Genomic DNA, 10,764 nt, shown 5'->3' with positions numbered 1-10,764 from the left:
TGCGTTCAAATTGGCTCTGATCAAAATTATGAGGATAACCTATCCTAATGGTAGTGTCCACTTGCATACATGCATTTAATGAAATCATATTTAGTGAACATAAATATGTGTATTAAATAATTTCAAGTTAAGTTACAATGTTGTAAGAGTTCATATTTAATTTAAGAATTATAAGATACATACCATAGATGGTGTCACAGTAGTCAAACCCTCTTCTCGATGTGATGTAGAGGGTCCCTCATGACCTGAATCCTGGAGAAAGAAGCATTCAATGTATCAACATGAAAATTTGTATAGTATATGATGATAACATATTAACTTAAAAAGATAGTACAATGTCTAGATAGAAATTTATACTATACCCCAAAAGGTGTGCCGAGTTGTTTTCCAGTAGATGCAATATTGACACTAATATTAGGTGTAGTCCTTATCTACATAAACAAAATTTATTTAAAGAAGTATTAGATTGTATAAAAAAAATAGATGCACTTAGTTTATACCTATATTTAATGAAGTATTAAAAGATTGACATGTACATGTATATATATTTATACCTGGTCAAGATGAGCATCCGAGCAAAGAAAATCCATATAAGATGTCATCATACTATCATTTGTTGCATCATGCTCAACTGGAACTGAAGTAGATCCTGCAGCAGCAGTAGGACCTACACACGTCTCATGACAACTCAAACACATATGTGGCATCCATCGAGGAGCAGATGCCATGTGAGCAGCTTGCTCACTCAGGTTACCTATGAGGGAAGTCAAAGCATCTAATGTCGAAATGAATGATGTATTTTGGACATCTGTAGGAATCAATGGAGCAACAAGTGGAACTATGGGTGGATCTAGTAGGGGATTATTACTCCATGCCCCTAATCTATGTTGTGGCATTCCATGACCAACACCCTGGAATGACTTAATGTCAAAATAATTTGGTTTTTGGTTCATTAAAAACTCACAGTAAGAATTTCTTCAAAAAATAAAAAGGGACCTCATAATTACGATGTGGTGGATAATCAAAAACCATCCACCATCTATCCCAAAAGTATCTATCCATTTCTGGATGCACACACCACCTAATTGAAATTCTTTTCTGGTTAGGTTGCATTGGTTCTCTTGTTTTTGGGTTAGTAAAATATGGACATAAATGAGCTTTGGTTATTTTCAAATTAGTGATTTGCCTATAAGTTAAACCATCGGCATAAAAATCGCGCAACTCTTGTCATCATTTATGAAATTGATCTAATTGAGAATCAATAGATCTAACTAACTCGACAACAATTTGCATTGATTTTGCAAACTCTACAAGATGGGGTGGCATGATTGGCTCATTTTGGATAGCAGCAATGTTTTGTTCAATCACTTGTAGGTTTTCATTAATTTGTTCTCTTAAATGAATTTCATCCAATCTAGGGGGTGGAGGTGGAGGTGGTGGTGGTGGTGGAGGTGGAGGAGGAGGAGGAGGGGGTTGTGGTGGTGGATTTTCACCTAATAGTTCATCTATGTCAAAGACATCCATGATAACAAAGAGCTCCTGCATATATAAAGATATACATGAATTATATACAACTCTATGTCAAAGAAGAATCTTTTTTACTAAATTAAAAAAAAACATTTATAAATAGTAACATTTCTATGTTGTTGAATGAGATACACATGAAATATATAATATAATATTGAACTTAAAAAAATATACATGTACATACTATTGAATCTTTAAATATAAAATTTGTGCACAAAACTTAATAAAAACTTTCAATGAAACATCATAAATCTATTATATATTCAATTTAATAAATTCATTTCTTGTAAAATGCATCAACTATTAAAATCAATATAAAATATTCCAAACATATGATCAATAAATAAGTGAGAAATAAGATGATCCTCCTTCTAGTGTAAGAATATATAAGGATTGATGATAAGTGCTTAAAATAAGATATTGAAATGTAAGATCATTATGCTCTATAAACCAAGATATGATCATAAGATCATCATGTGAGGCACAATCATATGATATTAAGATGCAAAAATGCGTGATCAAATAGTGATAATCTATTATATTCTCTATAATAATAGGCCAATGTATGAACATAAGATAATACTTTAAGAAGATAGATTAACCAATATACAAACATAAGATAATGCTTTAATAAGATTAAAAAAACACTATATGAACATACATGTGAAGCAAATAGTCTTGAAGATCATAAGCTAGAACAAAGATTAAAGTATAAGACATCAATCATTATGGGAAATTAGTAGTTACTAATAAAGATTAGATTTAATGTAAAAATAGGAGATAAAACACATGAAGTAAACATAAAATATTAAATCATGTGATACCTAGTGGTTTCTCTTTTATGTTATGTGTCACGTCAATGTGTACATTCACTTTGTTGGTGCATCATTATTTTCATGCATTTACCTAACTATTGTATTGCATATTTGCACCTAGAGGATAGGATAAGATTACTTGGGTAGATATCTACCTAGGTAGGCATCACATGTTCAACTCATACTCCCTACTTTGGTAGAGATGTGGATATATGTTACTCATATTCTCAATTTTTTTGTAACAATTCTCTGTAAATAGGATTTTATATATTAGAATTTTCCTAAAACATGTCTCAAAATGATTAAAACACTTGAATCAAGGTCAAAAACTAGGAATGTGAGATACATGATGTGGATGATGACAAGGATGGTTGAGAATAAAGAGAATTTGAATGGATTATGGTATACTCCAAGTGTAGGGTACTTTTAAAAAAACTTATACATGATGCCAAGGTACTTGTCCAAGGTGTCATAAGAATGGTTTTCACGCATGAATAAAAAAATTATGTTTACTTTTCTCTCTTTTTTAATTTTTATGCAAAACCAAATCCTTTAGGTGTGGATATGTTAAATGATACACATGATATTTATAAGTTTGTAAAAATCTAATAATAGGACCAACTATGGACCTATTATGCAATGTAATGGAATAATAGGTCCATAATTGGTCCTATCATACTAAGTAAACATGTCGAAATTAGCATAGTTTCAGTGTTGGAGATGAATTAGATGATGAAGTTGGCAATTTTTGAGAAAATCATGTCATGTTGTGGCTTAGTAGGTCCTATTATGGCATAATAGGTGGACTATTATGTAAGGTCATGGCATAATAGGACCTATTATGCCATGATGGCATAATAGGTCCTATTATACCATGACATGACATAATAGGACTAACTATGGATCCATTATGCAATGTCATGGCATAATAGGTCCATAATTGGTCCTATCATACTATGTAAACATGTCGAATTAGCATAGTTTCAGTGTTGGAGATGAATTAGATGATGAGGTTGGCAATTTTTGAGAAAATCATGTCATGTTGTGGCTTAATATGTCCTATTATGGACCCGTTATACCATGATGGCATAATAGGTGGACTATTATGCAATGTCATGGCATAATAGGACCTATTATGCCATGACATGATATAATAGGACCAACTATGAACCCATTATGCAATGTCATGGCATAATAGGACATATTATGTCATCATGGCATAATGTGTCCTATTATGCCATGAAATGACATAATGTGTCCATAATTGATCCTTTTATACCATCACATGACATAATAGGACCATAATAGGACCTTTATGCCATGACATGACATAAACCTAAGCCTAAACTTTGATATCTAAAATTTGAAGAGTAATGTTGATTACTTTTAAGGTTATACTAATTTAGTGGTAACTTTTGTATTTCCTAATGAGGATTAAAAACAACTTAGGTACATATGTTCAGTTTTATTTCGATTTCCTTTTCGAACGTTTTTGTTTTTGTTTCCATTTCATTTTCGTTTTTTTTTGTTTCAATTTCGTTTTTGTTTTTGTTTTTGTTTCAATTTCGTTTTCATTTTTGTTTTTGTTTCGATTTCATTTTCAATTTTCTTTTTGTTTCGATTTCATTTTTGTTTTTGTTTCGATTTCATTTTAGTTTTTGTTTCGATTTCATTTTCGTTTTGATGTTTCTGAGATATCTAATTTGATATTTTGTTTTGTTAATTATCTAGGTTTGGTTTTGATTTCTAAATTTGTTGATTAGGGTTTAGGGTTAACTGTTGAAGAATATTTTAGATCAAAATCAAGAATTTACAAATATAAAAAATAATTTATTTATAGGCTACTTTAAAAAAAACTAAAATAATACACAAAAAACTAAATAATACACAAAAAAACAAGAAAAATATACAAGAAAATTATGAAATGTGAAAATAGATGACTGAATGTGTACCTAGGATAGTGGTGGAGGCTTGAAATGGAAACCACAGCACGGGGGCCCATTTTTGATCTCCTCTTGTCAATTCACTGTCACGGTGAAAATGAAAAATTTGCCCAAAAAAATGGTAAAAATACAATTTAAAAATGGGGGCTCGTTTTATTTAGCTTTGGCCCCCCGTCACCTTTCGGCTCGGGAGCCTGAACCGTTGACGGGCCCCCATTTTGAGGAGCGTGTTTTCCAACACGTAGACTTCCACGAATTTGTGACTCATTAGCTTGCACATACCCTTAGAACCTATGGTACCTAAATGAACGCTATGAACTCTTTTCAGGATGGTTCGAGGAGTTCATGAGGTTCAAACCGACCATTGAAATGTAATGCTAAGGATTTAGAAATGATTTATAGGAGGATTAGGGATTGAACCAACAAACTTTTAACAAGATTCCGGAAAAAGAGGGAGAAAAGGACTCAACTAAAATTTTTGCAAGGCAACTCACTCTTGTTATGAGGGATGAATGACAAGGTAACAAAAACAAAGTTGTACATCATTATCATTAGTAGAATTAGAATATTTTGCAGCAGCAACTAATTGTACTCAGGTATTATGAATTAAGAAAATGTTGAAGGACATAAAGGTAAAATGCAAAGAACCTATAATCATTTACTGTGATAATATGGCAGCAATAGATATATCAAAGAATCTAGTATTCCACTCTAAAACTAAACATGTTTCTATCAAATTCAATTTTCTAAAAGAGAATGTTAAGAGAAAGAAGTGAAATTGGTTTATGTGAATACTAAAGAGCAGATTGCAGATATCTTTACTAAGCCTTTTCCTACGGAAACTTTTGACTATCTCAGAGAGCAACTTGGGGTTATTCCCTCACTAGTAGAGACTTAGATAGTTGGAGCATGGCATCAGACCGACAAGAATTAACAAATAAATATTTTTCCAGCTTTGATGAAGGAGAGCTACTTCTAAGGGGGAGTAGTTGGTTATAACAATTGGTATTTGTAATTAGTTCTATGAACTGGTAGTATCTAGTTTTTGTATTGCTTTGGCATTTAATGTCAAAGGGGGAGAGATATCTTTGGAAAAACACATTATCTTTTGGGGAGAGATATTATGTATTTTGATTTCTAGTAATTGATCTCTTTGGGAGATTGTTGGTTTTGGGTTTTTGGCATTTCTACTTTGGCACTTAGATGGGTTTTCCATCTTGTGTTGCCATCAATGCCAAAGGGGGAGATTGTTGGTATTATGGATGTGTTGCATTGGTTTTGTCATTGATGTCAACACTTGTCAACACTTATCATCACTAGAGATCTTTGGTTATGTTCACCGACATGTTCAATGACTTATGTACAGTCACCAGTATTTGGTTCACCAACGGGCTATATTGTTCACCGGCACTGAGGATGACTTGTTATCATCTGAAGATTACTTGGTTATGTCAAAGACATGGTTTGGAAACTTGGTTTTGATGATTTGGTTATTGGTCTGATCGAGTTTGCATATTTGTTATTATCAGCAAATTGGTCTAGGTTATGGACCGGAAAGCGTTATCTATTCCAAATCAAGCACGACATGTTATGGAGATGATTGAGCCGACACGATGCATCGCATATTGATTCATTTGTAATTGATTTAATTGTAATATTCTTAGTGAGCCGACCTACACATTTGGTCTTAGGTTCTGGTATATATGTAAGATCTCATTTGTGAGATTGATATAGGTAATTTAATAAGGTATTACAAGGTTGTGATATTCAGGTATATGCAAATATAAGCAGATCTATACATGCAGACATCATTTGAAGATTCAAGGAAGGTATGAAGGAGATAATCAGAGCTTAACCAGTACTGAATCCAACATATGAAGATGCTATTTTGAGTAGTACATTATCATTGGATTTAACCATCCAGTTGTAGTCAGTGTGACTCTCATTTTGTGATTGAGCAGTGAGCTCTAGGAAGTTGGCCTTTCTGCATGTACAGACCCCATTTGTACACACATACTATCTACAGTAGTATCATCTGATTGTGGGTAAGGTTTCCCACTATGGTTTTTCCCCTTACAGGGTTTCCACATACAAATATTTGTGTTATGTGTTGTGGATGTTATTTGTCTTTCTGTTTCATGCATTAAACTTTATCGGTACTATTATTAACTTTTAAATTGTTAACCGATATTAAGTCTGGTTTATCAGTATTATGCTCAAGTTTGATTAAGTTATATTTGGGTTGAAATTAATAGACAATTTATTCAGCCCCCCCCCCCTCTCAGTTGCCTCCGGGTCCTAACAGAAATGATCTATAGATAGTTTGGAAAGCACTCTTGGAGGAGTGGAGATACTGATAGAAGTGTTCAGGGTTTATGAACCGGTATAGAGCAGAATTATAATCAGAACTTTTTGGCATAGCAGATGCATTTTGTGAGTTCATTATTACTGTTTTATTTCATAAGAAGCTTGTAGTTAGTGAGATTCTTTTGTGATGAGAAATGTGCTCTAGGCAGTGTGTCTTCCTGCATGTGCAGACCCCCTTTTTATGAATATCTTTCATATGGCCAGTGAATTGATATTGTGGGTCATAAATCCCACCTTGGTTTTTCCTCTTTGAGGTTTTCCACCTATAAATTATGTGTGTTATGGTGTTCATTTATGTGGATGGTTTATTTTCTTCAAATTATATGTTTCTTCATTTATCGATTTATATGTGTATGTTATAAAAGGGTAAAATCATATCTTATCGGTAGAACACTGATTCACCCCCCCTCTCAGTGTTCTTGGATCCCAACAATAGGTGCCATCTTAGGTTTAGAGTGTGTGTTGGGACCTTGTGTCATCTCCTAGAATGGTGGTTGGTTCCTTTGGTTCCACATGGTCGGGTGGTTGGTTCTTTTTAGCCATTGGGATATTCTCTTGATTCTTCTTGCATGGATGTGGATTCTCCCTCTTGATGGATTATGGATGTACCTTGTAGCAGATTTATGTATTGAATATCTTGGATACATGTGTGTAGTATCTTGTATGTGGCAAATGACATCATGTAGAAGAAGAGTTATGCTCATGATGTATTGTTATATAAATATATTCATAAGTAGTTCATTGATAGTAGTTAGGATATGTCATGATTTGTAAATGTGGCAATGAGATGTATGGATATGTTATTGCAAAATGAAAGGAATGATTTCATGTACCTAAATTTGGCAATGGAGTTGTAGGATGTGATTTATAATATGATCTTTTTACTGGTTAAAAAGGAATTTTATGGCTAACCTTTAGGTTATGAATTAATATGTGAAAGAACCTTGAGAAATGGAGTAATCTTAAATATAAGTACTGGGTATGTTAGATAATAGGGATAAGGTTAGATGATGATGTCTTTATGTGTACTCATTGGAAATTAGGAAAAGTATGCATAGAATGCAAAAATAATTATTAAAAGAAAATATTAGGATTCCTACATTAGGCATTGTGGTTATTGTCAAATGAAATTATCATGTTAGGAAAGTGGATGCATGCGTAGTCTGGGTAATTGAAAGAATGGATAATTAACCTTAAGAAAATTATATAACTCGCATTAGTTGATGTGGAATGATTATTTGACTCTAGTAAGAGAATATTGTGGATGTATCTTATTGTGTCATGTAGCTAGATTAGAAAATGAAACTAATAGTAAATGATTATATTTGCAAAGTAATATGATGCATATCATGATAGACAGATAGTAAATGACTTGTATATGATCTACACCACAAACTTGTACTAAATAGAAATAGATTTACATTGTTAGATGTATGTAATTAATAAATGTAACTATGGATGAAAGATTATCGTGATTTTATTCATGTTCATGCTTAAGTAAAGAAACAAGGAAACTGGTTTATCATGTGGATTGAAGAATGGATTATAGTTTATACGTTATGAGTAGATAATCATAATAGATGGAATGAGATCATGATAGTTTAGGAAATGGATATGGGGATTAGGAAACTCTTGGATTTGGTTGATAAATGAACTAAAGTACTAGATTGGGTTGCATTGGAAGAATTTCATATTAAGCTGGCATAAAAGATAGTAAGATGCATATCATGGAGCTTAAGTAAAAGTGCCTTTCATGTTGGTAATGGAAATCTTAATGGTGTACTTATCATGAGTAGTTGTGTTGCTTCTGTTGGTAGTAAGTAATGGCGTTGAGATACCCTAGGGAGATGGTAGTGATGCTATGCTTAATGTTGCTTGCATAATTGGTTTGTGAATGTATGTGGTATGTATTCATGTTCATAGAGATTAAAAGTTAGTGGATGCTCTACACAATTAATGTTATGTGATGCATTAGATGTTATGATTAAAAAAAAAATTATCTCCATTGAAATGTTAGTTTCTTAATTTCTCTAGGGTATTTTGGTGGACATTACAGGGCCAGAGGAGACACCTGTCATTCAAAAGTGATTGGTTACCCATAATTCAGTTACAAAATATTCCACTTAAGGAATGTCACAATCAAGACCAAATATCTACAACTGATTCATCATAGCATTTTATGCACCTTTTATTCCCTTTTGTTGTTGTCAATGAAGATTTTAAACGGGTCCACCTTTTTGCTGCTCATGTCCAAAAAGAGAATGCTGCAAAGAATCAAAACCATCTACCAGACTGTCACATCACATAGTTATCTAACTATTTGATGTCCTCATTTGTCCTTTAAATAAGTATTACTCCATTCAGCATATTCCTCATCTAACGGCCATTTGAAACCCATAACCTCATCAGATTTTTTCCTGTATGGAGTATACTTAAGTGCCACTTGATTTGCCTCCCTTTCAAAAGATTCAAAAAATGTTCTTGTGCATATTATCTTGTCCATGCTATCTTCCAACATGGCAGTATCTAACTCATCACAAATCAAGTCCACCTAAGTGTTGATGACTCTTTCTGCCTCTTCTTTCCAGAGTTGTAAAGGCTTGATTGCCCCATTTTCATCCTCAATACCTGACAAAAGTGTTTCATTTAATTCACTAAAGGTTCTTATCAACTCTCTTATTTTTCTTTCTATATTGTCTGATAGCACTTGGGTTTCCTGCATTGATTTTACCAACAAATAAGTTAGCTGAAGTGTAGGTGGTCTCTCAGCATGGTACTTGGAAGCCATTGACATTATTCTGATCTCATTCCCCCCTTTGTAACCACTTTGTAAAAAAAGCGATTGCCACCTCTTTATCTTTGTCAAAACTTTGAATAGCATTAAACAATAAATAATATAAAGAATGAATGTTATTTAATCTACTGTCTACTTTCTCATTCAAATGAGTCAAGACAGAGATAACTATCTCTCTCTGCTTACTAGCAGATTGATTTTTTGACTCTTTTAGCTTTTGTTCTAACTCATTAATTCTCTCCAAAATTTGAGCTCTTGTTAGGTTAGTAGATCTAGTGGGCTTAGGTTCTTCATCAACATATGGCACTACTAGTGTGATTGGAGTTGCAATATCACTATCAGATTGGATTGATGCATCTATATGTGAGACTGGTGAAGACCTGGATGTTGATGGGACTGATGCAATTGCAAGAACTGAAGAGGGTGCTCCTACCTATTTCTGCTCAAGGAGTTGAACCTTAGTATGAAGTTCCACACATCTCTGTTGAATTGCATTGTAATCATTAAAAGCTTCTCAAATTTCTTCATTAGTTCCTACTTTTCTTTAGCCTCCCTTTTTGAAGTTTCATGGGCCAATTTGGCTACATCAACAACTAATTTTGAGGCCTCAACATTTGATGTATCAAAGGCTCTCTTTACAATGAGGCTTCCTTTTAATTTTGGATTTATATCGTTTATATCAGGCCTCCTAGGCTTCTTCTCTAGTGACCATATCGCTAAGGTTGCATAATCATCTACAAATTTTGATCCTTTTAATGCCAACCTTGCTTCTTCTTCTGAACTGAATTGTTGGTCTTTTGATTTTCTGATCTCATCAAAAGCCACTACATCATCTATGTCCCACTCTGGTAGAATTAAAATACTCACCCGATTTACAATCATCATACCTTCATCTGTAGTGATTCCTTTAAATTCATCCATCATTTCACTCTTGACCTCTTCCTGATTTTCCTGGTCAAACCTATCTAGCCTTTGGGCAATTCTTTCAACACTCCTCCTCTTATATTCATCTATCTTCATCTTCCACACCAATTGAAGGAAGGTCGGGCTTTTTACAAAAGCTTCATCTTCAAGAAATTTATCACATGCCTCCTTCCTGGTATCTCTAAAATCTCTTCCCTGAATATGTAAAGGAGTGAGGTCTAATTCCATAGCGGGTGCCATAGGAGGAATACCAATCTACTTCTTTTCATTTGTAATTTTAGTGGTATCCTCCTCCTGTTGTTCCTCCATATGTTGCTCTTCTCTTTGTTCTTCATTATGTCTTGGAGGTGAAAAAGGCACATGTGGTGGTGAGGGATTCCTATTTGAATCTTCA

Source organism: Cryptomeria japonica, chromosome 9, assembly GCF_030272615.1.
Source record: "Cryptomeria japonica chromosome 9, Sugi_1.0, whole genome shotgun sequence".
In the NCBI taxonomy this organism is placed as follows: domain Eukaryota; kingdom Viridiplantae; phylum Streptophyta; class Pinopsida; order Cupressales; family Cupressaceae; genus Cryptomeria; species Cryptomeria japonica.
The sequence above is the reverse complement of the archived record's forward strand: the minus strand, read 5'-3'. Positions refer to the sequence as shown.